Source organism: Pholcus phalangioides, unplaced genomic scaffold, assembly GCF_987345545.1.
Source record: "Pholcus phalangioides strain wild (caught in Gottingen) unplaced genomic scaffold, Ppha-v1.0 ptg000008l_1, whole genome shotgun sequence".
Taxonomy (NCBI): domain Eukaryota; kingdom Metazoa; phylum Arthropoda; class Arachnida; order Araneae; family Pholcidae; genus Pholcus; species Pholcus phalangioides.
Window position 1 is genome coordinate 44,814,970 of NW_028301601.1, and position 14,256 is coordinate 44,829,225.

General features: G+C 37.5%; 1 protein-coding gene and 1 non-coding gene across 3 annotated transcripts in view; one reads left to right on the forward strand and one right to left on the reverse strand.

Moving 5' to 3' along the window:
* The window catches only part of Syx1A (Syntaxin 1A), a 96,117-nt gene that overhangs the window by 26,850 nt on the left and 55,011 nt on the right, over positions 1 to 14,256 (forward strand). The window lies entirely within an intron of this gene.
* Positions 2,653 to 2,741, reverse strand: TRNAY-GUA (transfer RNA tyrosine (anticodon GUA)). The gene is given in 2 exon segments: positions 2,653 to 2,688; positions 2,705 to 2,741. It is a non-coding gene; the product is annotated as a tRNA-Tyr (tRNA).

The following is a 14,256-nucleotide window of genomic DNA, read 5'->3' on the forward strand; positions in this document are numbered from 1 at the left end:
TCTCCATTCCACGTACCCCAATTATCACTGAAGAAATGCCATTCACTTTAAAGCGATTACAGTTCCCGATTCGTTTAGCTTTTGCCATGACAATCAACAAAGCGCAAGGCCAGTTGCTAGCAGTGGCAGGTATCAACCTACATGAGCCCTGTTTTTCACACGGACAGCTTTTCGTCACCTGTTCGCGTGTTGGTAATCCCAAAAATTTGTACATCTACACACCAGATGGACAAACAAAAATATTGTGTATCCACAAGCGATTGCCTGAAGTTTTTAATTAAAACATTTAAAAATGAAAGTAATTCTTTTTTACTTAATGCAGAAATATTTTGATTAAGAAATAATTAATAAGCTATATATATATGTAAATTTTTTACAGGGCGGGCAACGTCGCCGGGTATAAGCTAGTCTATATATAAAATTGATTTTCTGTCTGTGTGTGTATGTTCTCTATACAAATCTACAATTTTAAATCTATCGTCGTCAAATTTTGCATATATACCAAATGGGACCCGACTTGAACGACAGGCTACTTTTAAAGTTTGTCAGAGCTGGGCAAATGCCCGAAAAACTGTTAGTTTCCCTGGAACAAGTTAGTTTCCCTGGTTCCCTAGCAATGCGTTTCAAACATGCATATGCCTTTACAATGGTTTGTCACTTCTTCGATATTAGCAGTATTATATATAATAGTTTATTCCTTTATAATGGTTTGCCACATCATCAATCCTTTCACAGAAATTGAAGAAAACCGGGCAGCGCCGGGTATTATAGCTAATATTGTATATAATACCCAGGAGATTTGGAGGGGGAGGCAATCATACTTCCGGCACAGCTCAATCGGTAGTGAATTGCTAGGATGGTAGACGGGAGTTGTGCTCGGTTTGAATGAATGATGAATATTTATTGCTTGTTTTTGAGAATACGCAGACTAAAAGAAACGAGTTTCAATTGTTTTGACAGCCATATGTCTTTTCAGAATTTTTCTTCTCCCAATGTTATCAGCGTTATCTCAAAGGGTAAGAAAGTTCACACATTTTAAGCATTTGGAGGGTACAGGTCTGCCGATAAGAGACATACGGTAAACATACACAATAAGTTCTTTAGATAATTTCCTGTTGAATTTTCTTTCGTTGTGTGCTTTGCTTGCTTGCTGTGTCAAACCTGCCGTTCATAATGTCGATAAAACGAAAAGTGCTTTCTTTAAAAAAAAAATAACTGGAAATTTTGGAAGAATTCAACAAGAATTTTGAATTATAAGTTCATGACGAAAGTCGATCTTGCAAAAGAGTTGAATATCCCTGTGGGAACTTTGAAAACGATTATAAAGCAGAGAAACAAAATCAAAGACCAAGCTGCTGGTTGCAAATCATCTACTGCCAAAAAAATGAGAGTCCAAGATGGGAAATTTTTCCAAGTCGAGATTTTTTTGCGACTCTTTACCCAATGTCTTACCGTAAAGGTAATGTTCCACTAAATTTTATTTATTTTAGTGATTTGCGATTTAATTGTTTTTTTCTCACGTGTTATTGAAATTTTTTTTTATAAGAGTTGGAGATGCAGTTAAACACTTTGAATTTTATAATATTTTGTAAGCGTGTGTGTGGTGGTGGTGGGGGGAGGGAGAGAGAGAAGTGTTTTTTTAAAAGTCTCAGTAAGTCTTTTAAGACTTACACATTAATAGGACGTTTTGGCTAGGCCTCGTCGTGTAAACGAGGTTCCATTATTACTAGTGAGTTTCTACGGGAAAAAAGCTGAAAAAGTTCTTCATAGATATCGCCAAAAAGCTCGAGAGGCTATAAGTAGCCAACTGTTGTAATTTTTAATAATTTTTTGCTGCTTTAATAATTGAACTCCGCCGCTAATTTTTGTTTTTCTGGGTGAGATGAATGTACTTTAATTTTTTCATAATTTTTTGAGGATAGCTGAATTCATAAATCCATCATCTCTAAATATCAGAGGAAAACTCATGTTTATTCTTGTGATATATATTTTTCCTGACTAATTATATTCATTATGATTGATGTATGATCAATCACTTGTCGACCTTCTTATATTTTGTTTAACACTTCTATGTCTTATTCATGGAAAAAAAAACTAATATATAACTGTACTAAAGTATGAAATATAAGCAATATAACTAATTATATGTATATAAATATATATTAACTAATTATTACATATAATATAACTTATAAATATAAGCAACTAAAATAAATGTACGAAGGTTTTTAACCGCTGGCTAATACAAATACAAATACAACGCCACAACAGGCAAATTGGCCAACGAGGTGGCTGGCTTAAGAACATCATGGATCCCCGAGCCATTTTTTTTTGGAGGCCCTACCTACTACTGCTACACCACACATGCACCCCCCCCATCCCGCGGAACCCCCAAAGGATCGGTACATGCGGGAATGTACGTGTAGTGAAACCTGACGTGAAGTTTTTTGTTTCTCTGTAATGCTTGTTATGTGTAGTGCTGCCATCTGCCACCAGTTTTTCTAACTATGAGTGAAGTGTTATGATTGAATGATTTATCGTTGTAGGACTGTTGCTCTCTGTGGCGAGACTTTTTTAACGGGGAGATCGGCTCGCATTTCGCCTTGAAGTTGGGAACCACAGAAAACCAACTTCAGCCGAAAAAAGTGTTTTTCCGTCGAGCCGGAGTCGAACCAGCGACCTATGGATTTCTGAATCTAACCATCTACAGTCCACCGCTCTGCCAACTGAGCTATCGACGGTCAAAAGTCTATGCGAAGAAATATATTTAGGAAAAGAGAAATTCAACTGCTTTGCGAGGAATCGAACCCACGTCCTTTCACTTTCCGGATGAACGCACAAGACTACAAAGGCAACGAATATCTCAATCTTTCCCTGGAACTCGTGTGCACTGAACGTGAAAGGACGTAGGTTCGATTCCCCGCAAGGGCAGTTAAATTTCTCTTTCCTAAATATATCTTCGCATCAGCCAGCTGTTAAAAGACTTCGTATGGATAGCGGAGAGTGACATCATCCTTGGATAAGATAAATGTGTAGATAGTGGCGGGGGGGGGGGGGGGTTTGGGCACCTTTGATGAAAATCCAAAATTTCTGTTTTGATTATTTTTTGGCGAGAAAAAAATTTAGTACAATCACACACTTGCAGCACTATTAGGTGATGAGTTGAGTTACTTAAATCAGTTTTTAAATTATTTTTAATTCTAAACAAATTTTCAGAACTAACAGTTTTGCTTGGGGGACGATATATTGGCACTTTGCTTTAAATCATGTGAAAAAAATTAGAACTGGGTATAAATGAGTTTGTTCAAGCAAATAATTGAATTCTCTTGCAGAAAATTTGAATTGTATTTTCTTTAATGAAAATTAGTACTATTCTTTGATTAAAGAATGGGATATCCATTCTGATTATCGAATTCTTTTGTGATATTTTCTCATGGTCCCTGTCTTTTCTACTTCCATCCAGGAGCGATACCATTTCGACTGTTGAATTTAAATTAGTCAAAACCAAACTTATAATGAACGAAAGTTTTGCAAATAAAGAAAAGCTGAATCTCTGGACCAAACACGGACTGAGTCAACACCTTCTAGAGCAGTGGTTCTCAACCTTTGGAAGCCCACGGCCCGGTTGATTTCTTTTATGTGAGTGGAAGGCCCGGTCATATGCATGCCTAATGGGGGTAAAAATGAATCGGTGAGCTATTCACTGCCCGGTTTGACTGATGTCGGGGCCCGGTGGTTGAGAAACTCTGTTCTAGACAATCTTCTGCTGTAAAAGGTGGTGACCACAGACTAAAGATATATTATTCTAACTCTGTGGTGGTGACTCAGTCCGGGGAGGGGGGGGGAAGAGGGATCATCTTTACCAAGAACCAAATTATATGGAAAAACTGGTCTGCGTGGTGAAATACGGAATGATCCAACGAAATCCACACAATTAGGTGCCCCCTCCTGACACGTCACTGCTTTCGCTCCTACCCAAAGTTAAAGTTGTGAGCTTTTTGTGGAAGTTTTCTACGTGTCTCAACAGCATGGGTCAAAACATGTTCTAGAACGCATACTTAGTGGGAAGCAAGACCATACATATTTGCATATTTACTCGCGAAGATCAAGGTAGGATGTGTATGATGATGAGATCAAGGTATTTTCATTTCATTTCATTCCGTGCACCGCCCAGGCTCTATCGACCATTGTCAATTTTAGCCATTGCCCGGATGAGGGGCTGGGCGATGTCGGGTGCTTTATTATGCATATAAAATATAAAATACATGAACATTTAATATAAAAACACATTATTAAAAAAAAAAAAAACTATATACAGATTTAAATATTTCTATTATACAATATACTCCGATAAGCTCTTCTGATGTCCTTTCCAGCTTTATTGAGCCCGAGCCCCCGTTCCTCTCTGTGGCCAAGCGCCAGGTCCTGAACCATGTTTTCCCTCATTGGCTTGTTGGCTCGGGTGAGCCCTCCGCCGTGTCCAGGCCAGGTCCTGGACAATGTCTTCCCTCGTTGGCTTGTTGGCTAGTGTGAGCCCTTCGTGTCACATTGGTCCGACCAGGTGCCAGGTCCTTCAGCATGAGGGGAGGGGGTTGTTCGATTATTCAATAGCTGCTCAGCTTTTGGTTGGGTGCTTCACAGTTTAAACACTGATCATTGGGACTTTGTTTCTTGATTACTCTTTCACTGGATCATCCTATTTGAAGTCAGAGTCTTCCCATATTTCGACCGCTTCTTCTCTCTCCGATTGCTCTCTCTCTGTGTCGTATTCTTCGTCTTCTAATTCTTCTATTTCCTGGGAGAGTACCCTATCGACGCTGTCTTCGGCTTCTGCCCTTGCTCTCAGTCTTTCGCTCCTCCTCAGTTATTGTTTTTTATGTGGAGTCTGGATGGTCTCATCCCTTTTGGTGTGGAGATGTTCCTGGTTGGCCTCTAGGAATTTAACCAGGTCCTTGATGGTTTCCAGGGCTTTTCCATCTCTCTCCATCCTTTTGAACCATTCATGCTCCAACTGAGGGAGCGGCTTAACCAGGTGGAACTCTGAGGTCTTTTCGCACTCTGTTGCGTAATGCAATGGGCTTCCGACTCCTCCACACAGGCACTTGTCATTGTTTGAGATCCCGAAGCGGAGGAAGTGGGTGGGGAACGGCCCGTGGCCCGAGAAGAATATCGTCTTCTCTCTGCTCCAAGATCTCTCTCTCCACTGTATTTTGGGCAGGACCCTATGGATTAACTTCCCATGTGTGGCGGGGTGGTCCCAGAATTTCTGCCACTCTCCAAGGATGTGAATCTTTATTATCCTTTTTGCAGTCGCTGCTGGAATCTTCTTTTCCAGGAGGATCGTACGGTTCAAGGTTGCTGCCTTGGCCAATCGGTCCGCCTCCTCGTTCCCTTTTTCTCCGACATGGCCACGAACCCAGTTCAATTGGATATTTGGATTTTTTAATAGAGCCCTGCGGACGGTCCTGGCGTCCTCGTGTCTCGTGAGGGGGTCTCTTATGGCTTCCAGGCTGGATCGGCTGTCTGTGTATACTTTGGACAGGGTCGTTGTGTTTTCCAAGCTGCTTAAGAGAGATCAAGGTATAGATGATGAGATCATGTTATCGTCCCATGAGCATGAGAGGCCCGGATAGACCCATGCTTTAAGATAGTACAGGATATATGAGCGGCTCTTCTGGATTCTGACATTAATCACGCATTTTCTCCCATCATATTTCACTTGAAAGCTTTATTTCTTCATTGCCGAGTTTTTTTCCTCCCAGCTGTCTGTGGCGCCCTTAACCACCTGTCGTGGTTCCCTTTTCATCTGATTTTCGCCTTAAAAATCCCAGGACCGCAAAGGGGCCCACATGGCCTGTAGTTAAGAACCTCTGGTTTGGATTTAGTATCGCTTAATCCCCATATTCTACTTGATCATCGCATTAGCATTGAATATGTTGATGGGGTGAGATGACCACACGAGATTATTAATCAGTTCCCGCACTTCCGCTTCAGCATAAGACTTTCCTGCTCAGTTATTCTTGGTTGACTTATAAACTTTACGGGACACTTCAGATTATAATGGAAATCGTCGAACATCTCACTCGCGTCATCGATCGTTCTCTTAGTAGTAAACAATATTTTTCAAATAACTTTTAAGCAGCAGCAGAATTCACGATCGTCTGTAATTTCCGTGGGTAGAAAACTCTCATTTTCCCAGTATTTCATATGACGGTATTTTTTTTTTTATAAAAGAATCCTTCCAAGTGATGTTTCTTTGCTTTTTTTTTTAGATTTTTTCATAGTAGGTTTTTTTAATTCTCTAGATGGAATCGCTCTAATCTCTCCAAATGGACATGTTAGAGAATTATAGGAAGGAAATTTCAGGAATTAATCGAGCGTTTAAGTATTTTTAGTTGATCTCTTGCCTTTCCGTAGCTTAAAAAATGACCGACGTAGTTTCTGTGGTCCTGTATGATTGCTTCGGAAACTAATTTATACATGCACACATTTTATTTGTTTGTATAAAACTTTTCCGCTAGCTCATGTGTAATAAAATTTGTGATTTTTTTTTCTCGCAAATCCAAATTCTTTGTAAATTTCACTGAAAAAGAAATCATTCCAGCTTTTTGCGTAAATTAAATACCTCTAGTAAAAAAGGAAACATTTTAATTAAATAAAATGGAAAAGTTAAAATGATTTGAGTCTTACAAATATTCATAACAGAATGAATGGGAAAACCGTGCAGCTTTTTCTTGCATACGGGGTGGTAGTGGTGTTTAAAAAAAGCAATACACTGCAAGTCAAACTTTGTTATAACGGCATTGAAGATTGCACGACGTTTTGCCATTACAACCGAGAATATTTCACGCTTCGATATCTTGCAAAAGATGGGAGTCAGGATGAATCTAGTCCTTTCCAAGACCTTTTAAGCATGAAAAATATAATTATATGCAATCAAATACTAAATATGAAGTTGTTAATTTATTATGGTTTGGGTAACCGTATCTTAGCATGAAAAATATGGAAATCAGAATCATAAATAAGGGACTTCGCCAAATCTTAGAAAAAGCTTTACTAATTTTTGGCGAAATCATCGGTTACTGCCTGTAAATATCTCTTGGTGGAAAGTAGAGCTACAGCAAGTCTGCAGTGAATTAATGTGTTTCACGAAAGAAAAAATTTGGGCATGACAAATATGTGAGATAAATATTTATACCTACGAATATGATGAATATTATACCTTATTTATATAGCTATATTCCTTTAATAGGATTCATGAATTAAATAAATTATTGCCATTTACGATTTTAGTAAAGATTGTGAATTAAATATTAAAGTGAACTTCTTTGACATAAAGGGAACATTTTTATTTCATCGACGTAAGTCGAGCAAAATTACCGGATAATACGGGAATGTCCCGTAAACGGGTCATACCAATGAACGAGTCGGAACATCAAACATGTACTGCATTTTGCTTGTTTTATCAATCGTTAAGTATCAATAGAACAACGGATGAACATTCCCTCAGTGTTATGAGCCCTGACTCGTTTTTTAAGAAAACATGACACTTTTGACGCTTCTGCTTCCATTTTTGTTATATCCGAGGTTGTTGCGTTTTATTGACGTTATAAGCCAACCTTATTAACTTTATTGCCCATGGGAATCAGTCGAGACCGCCAATTATTGACGTTATAGTGAAGTGCTACTGTAACCGAGTTAGACTCTTATTTCTTTTCCCCTGTATTTTGTATTTTTTTCAATTATTTTGCTAGAACACTGCTATTTTAAATCTGTATTCCTTAATCCGGGTTTTCCTAGGAGCAGGTTATCTACACCGTGTGCAGCGTTAAAACACGTGAATTTCAGGTTTTTAACCAATCAGCGATTTCACGCTGCACGCACCGTCGAAAACCTTTTCTTAGGAAAACCTGGCTTTATGGCTTTACGTGCTTGGATAATTATTTCTTTCAAATATAATTTTTGTTATTCATAGTTCCCAACGAGTCTTTTTTTTTTGCTGAAAATTATGTTGTTGCATATTTCTGATTCTACAGACTTTCTGAATTCCACTCACTTCGTGAATTATGAATGATGTAAATTTTGCAGAGATTTTCAAATAATATATTCCCTGGTGTTTCAGATATTCATCTTTAAAATATTTCATACATATTTACAGTCGCGGTATTATGATCGCGAATTGTAATCTTGGCCGATATAAACCAATTTCGATCACGCCACCGGCCAAAGGTGGTTTTAACTGGTCAAAACGATTGAAATACAGGGTGATTATAAAAAAACTATCCCGACATATGGGCCCTAACTATCATACCATTCACAGAAACTGAATGAAATTTTTGCATAAGGTATTTTGATGTATGCGCTTAAGAATGATATGGAAAACAACAGTGTCACTCTAACAGTTACGGTTACAGTGAGAAAATATCAAATGGCAACACCAAGTTTTTTGTATTGGAATGTGATCTCCATTGTGAAAAACCCTAAATAGCGTTTGAACGGCAACTGTAGCATGAAAATCACCGGCGGTAGATAGGCTAAAAGTGAGGACAACCAATAAGGGCAGAGAAGCAGCATAAAATAAAGCATTTTATTGTGTTTCACAAATTTTCCACATGACCTTGTGGAGGACTAATCAGGCTGGGATCTCAGCCGAAGAAACGGTGTGACGAATGAAACGAACATTAATGCTCTGATGCACGGCAAAGTCCTTTTTACTTTTTCCTTGCCTAGCTCCGGGGATTTTCGTGCTACAGGTGCCATTCCAACGCGTTTTTCAGTATGGAGATCGCATTCCAATACAAAAAACTTGGTGTTGCCATTTGATATTTTCGAAATTTTCTCACTGTAACCGTAACCGTTAGAGTGACACTGTTGTTTTCCATATCATTCTTGAGCGCATACCTCAAAATACCTTATGCCAAAATTTCATTCAGTTTCTGTGAATGGTATGATAGTTAGGGGCCCATATGTCGGGATAGTTTTTTTATAATCACCCCGTACATTACAATTGTGATTTTAACGGTTTTTTTTAATATTAAATTTTAAATTGAAACCAGTTTTTATTTTTTACAAATATCAGAATATTTTTGTTAGTAACAGGGTTGCATTCATTTTGATCCGTGGTTTTAGCCACGCAACCTGTTTCAACTGCCTTGTTGATATGAGTTTTCCCCATTTTGAGTAGTTTAGCATAACAGAGTTGTCAACTGCTACGGATTGTCCGTAGTTTCAACGGACGGCCGCTATAAACTACGGAGCTACGGGAGACGCTCAATACTAAGGAAATCGGTTGAAAAAAGATCGGGTCTTCTCGAGTTTCTTTAGCGGTGTTTTACATATTTTTATTATTTTTTTAAAATTGCATGGATCTTTACTATAATGATGAATTCGTATACGCATGGGAGAGAGTTAGAGCCGTATTCCCCGGCATAGTTTAAACTGTAGTCATTTTTGGATAAGAGATCAACATAAATTGGTTAAAAACCTGAATTTAACCAATCCGTGTGGATCTCTTATCAAAAAATGTGACTATAGTTTAAATCAGTGGTTCTCAACCGCGGAGTCCTTGGGGCTCCTTGTGCACTCTCCAGGGACTCCGTGGCCACTCGAGGAAAATTGAAAAAAAAACAGTAAAATTTAAAAAAATAATTATAAATATTTTCAAATAGTAAAAATAAATCTGTAACTTTGATGAATAATTAAAAAATTGGCCTACGGGGCTCCGCGAGTCAAAAAAGGTTGAGAACCGCTGGTTTAAACCATGTCGGTGAATACCGCCCTTAGAAGATTAATTCGGAGCCGATCTGTTTTGTCTGTGCGCGGAAATCAATCGGTAAATCCGTGTCTAAACCCGTCGCTCTACTTGATGCCCAAACGCGCAAAAACCCGGTTTTCTGTGGAAATCGCCCCGCACTGTGAGCTAAAAACAGGTTTTTGTGTGGTTCAGCGCGGCGGGTCGGGAACCGGTTTATTTCCATAGTGCACTGGCGAGCTCGCGGAACTTGTGGGGGGCGTTCATGTGACATGAGCCCTCTAGGTTCCAGTACCAATGAGGAGTTGTGTTTAATAAACTTTCAATTAAAATTAAAAAATTGAATTTTTGAGTGATTGTTTTTTATTGTACTATGATTATGTTGTTCGACGGGGTGTACCCCCCCCCCCCCCATGACAAAGCTGAAAATTCATCACTACTGACAAGCTTGAAGCTAATGTTGGCCATAGGCATTTTCAAATAGTCTAAACAAACAGCAACCAATTTTTCCATTTCTTTTCAATTTTTTTTTAAATTTCACAATGTTTTTATTTGCTTATAGATATTTTAACTCCATGCTTCATTTTCCCGTTATGAGGTGGAGGTTTTGTTTGGACGTTGGAAATGAGGACAGTTTGGGATACAAAAGTTTTGGACAATATGTTAAAATGAGTTATTTTACATGACCAAATTCGGCAACCTTTCCAAAACACACACTTTTTCACAACCTTGATTATATGGTTGTTGTTGTCAACATTTTATATAGAGAATTATTTCCTGATTCCGCGAAAATGTAACGTTTGTTTTTTTACGTATGACTCAAAAGTGCAGCAAAGCAAGCCTTACAGGTGTTTTCTGTAAAGTTTCCTAAGGTTACATCACAGATTTTCTTGAACAAAACTATATATGTATTTGGGTCTTTTTGCGTATTTTCGTAGGGCAAATATGTAATATTTATTTTGCTCAATTTAAAGTTGAAAAAAATCGTAAGAAATTTCGAAAAACAGACAACGTACATAAATTTATCATACAAATTTTAATTTTTAAAATGATCGAGTCAACATATTTCTTATCAATCAAAAACACCTGTTAAATATCGCTAAAAACATTTTTTCTAAGGCTGGGAATCGATTAAAAATTTTAACTGGTTAATCAAAATTTTTTAATCGATTAATCGAATACTTTTTGTGACCATATAATATTGATAGATGCTATAAAAAATATAATTCACTCATTTCACTCACCGATTCGGTAGAGGTAAACATATATAGGAATAGGTTAAGAAATTAAGGCTGCCTGATTCAAGCAATTTAATAAGCTAAATACAATAATTGCAAAAACTTGTTATTTCTTCACTTGGATCTTATCTTTTTTTTTAAACTGTTATTTTTGGTTATTATTCACAGATTTCGAAATTACTTTTGATTATATTGTTATTGTTGATAAGGTTTTTATTCGATGAAACTTGTTTGTTCGAGTTCCAAGACCGTCGTCCGTTTGACTTAGTTCTCAACGTTTCCCCAACACTAGTGGTTGCATCATCGGGAGAATTGATAAAATGGACTTTTGATCCAGTTTTGTCAATTCTCTCGGACTCAAACGGATTACGGTCTTCGAACCCGTACAAACAATTTTCATCATACTGTGGATTGTTTTTCTAGAAACTCCTCTCGAATGGTACTTATGAGGAGATGAGGTGATGCTTGCAAAAATACGAAAAACTACTGTTCACGTAATGGAGACAATAGATTTTAGTCTTTTCTTCTAAACTTCCAATCACACTCAATTTGAAATTATTTTCATCAGTTTTCGATGAATCGAATTCGGTCAAAATATTGATTCAAATATTCTTTAATTTAGTCACTTATCCAAAATGGTCATTTGTCTCTTGATATTCCAGTTATGAAAGTCTGATGTACCTGTATAAAACTTATAAGAGAAGTAATGTAAACATGTAAATATTTTTTGAATGAAAATTCAGTTTACATACATTGGTTCACTTCTTCACAGAGGTTTCAATTTATTTATACAAAGATTTGTGAGTGTGTGTGAAAAATTATTGTATTATAAATAAGCAATAATTTCTGTGGATATACTTATCACATATTACATATCAGGTATATTTGTTAAACTAAGATCCATGGTTACAATTTTCTATTCTGTATTAAACATGATTTATAAGACATATCTAATCAGTTTTTTCAAACAAATCAATTCACCAATTTTTAATAATTTTAATCAAATTGATCGAGTCGATTAACTCAACTAAAATTTTAACGGTGATTAACAGTTGATCGATTAACCGCCCCGATTTATCAATTAATTGTACCAACCCTAATTTTTTCATTAATTAAATTTTTTCCAAATTTATTCGATGGAAATTTCATAATTTTAGAAATATACCCATATTTGTTCATTCTTATGCGATAATGGTGTTTTGAACACACCACATCATCACATGATTGGTTGGTATTATACATATATTATTATTAAACATATTATTTAAAGATTCCACGATAAAAAAAAAACCTTGCTAATCTTATACGTATACATATACTTGTACTCCTGTCGGATTGATTTGATGAAACGGGGAAAATCCGTAAATATTCTAAAAATAGTCTGAGCAGTTATATCGGTACTGTTTCATTGTAATTAGATGTTAATCTTCCACCGTAACCTATTCACTTTCCCGCCCATTCGTAATTTCGGTAGACAATATCATGCTTAAAAGGATTTCACCGCGAAAAAGTCGCAAAAGGGTTCGAATCGCGGCATTTAGAGGATTCTAATCGATTCGGAGGGAAAAGATTTACTGAATTGGTCGTGCGAGGACCCATGTGTTCCTTCATAGGATGAGGGTGGACGCGGTTGTGCAGAGCTCGAAGTGAAGTGGTAGGGGAATTCCTACGCTTTTCTCGCCGTCGAGACTGGAAGGATGCCAGCGTCTCCACATCCACCGCTGCCGCCCTCCTACCTACAGCATACCTCGTCCGTATTGATTATTAGCTTATGATCGATATTTATACAGAGAGGAAGAACAGGTCGAAGCACGACTTTCTCCGAGCGCCGTCGTCGCCTTGTCCCTTTGAAAGCGATGAATGAAGTTGTCCGCTTCTGCATGAAAGTTCTTAATCTTATGCTTTCCTCCCTCTTCGAAATAACACTTGTAGCTCATTGCATACACACACATACTCGTACGTTAAACGTACCATCCATCTATTGATGAATTTGGGTTCGAATGAATTTTTCTCTGTGATTTTTTTTTTGTACTCTGTAATGCTTGTTTATGACCTTTCTCTTCTCGTAAGAAAGTTAAAACAAAAGTTAGAATTTTAAATGACGAGCCCAGTTGTGTTCTTTCAGCCAAACTCGGTTACAACGACTTATTCTTTTTGAACTTAATTTTTTTATTAAATTACCATCATTTATAGAATTATCTTATTGAAATGCGAGCCAGCTCACGTATTAAGTGGAATTTCAAAACTTCCAAAGACCCACTAATTTAAATCAAGCATTATGTTTGCCCAGACATTGCAGAAACTTTAACCAGGTTGTCAGATTACACAAGTGGCCACTTCATTAGACCTCAATGAATGTTTTTTCCCATTTTTTGAAAACCGTAGTGAGCTTTCTGTATGTAGAAATTGCGATCCTTGAATCTGCTTAAATCAGGGTTCTTCAACCGCTGTTACACCATGGGCTACATTTGACGTTTTATCAAGGGCTGCGGGCTATTAAACTATACTTATTACACACGATATCAAAGAGCTCGATTGACCGCGGGCCATTCGTTGATCTCTGGCTTAAATCCTTGCTGCACTTTATTTTGTTTGAAGGGACTTCTGAAACGCCTAACTAACGATAAAAATCGCCGTTTTATCATCAATTCAGAGTACCAAGATGTATAGCCTGTATCTATGTAGACCATTGTTTCCCAAACTTTTTATTCTAGCGCCCCCTTCTTCAAAAAATTTTTTCTCTCATCTCCCCCCAACATAAGTGAGCCCATAGGATCCGATGTCAAATCCGTAGCTTCTATCACCCCCTGGACTATTTCATCGCCCACTTTGCTCCCTTGAATATCGTTATAACTGAGTTTGATTGTATAAGCACTATATGTACTTAAAAACTGTGGAAGTTTCGAATTCTTATTGTATTCGTTGGCCTTTAACTTAAGCAGCGATGGCAGCCACTTACATTTTACGTTGTTAATGATTGTTTAAGACAAGTCGCTTCATCCAGAGTCTCAAGTGCTTTCGGCTGCAAGTGTTCGTTGTCCAACTTGTAGCTCTTCATCACCCTCGTATGGCGTAGGTTTTACCCTTTTTTTTTGTTTCTGGAAGTATCATTTTACTCAGGAAATTTTATGTGAGTTTTGGGTCTGGTTTATGATGTGATGTCCGTCAACTTTTCTACTCGTATTGCGCAGGGTTGGGTTTTTACCGGAGCATATGGTGAAAACGGTAAAAACCTTGTACATACAATTGGCCTCTTCGTATTGATAA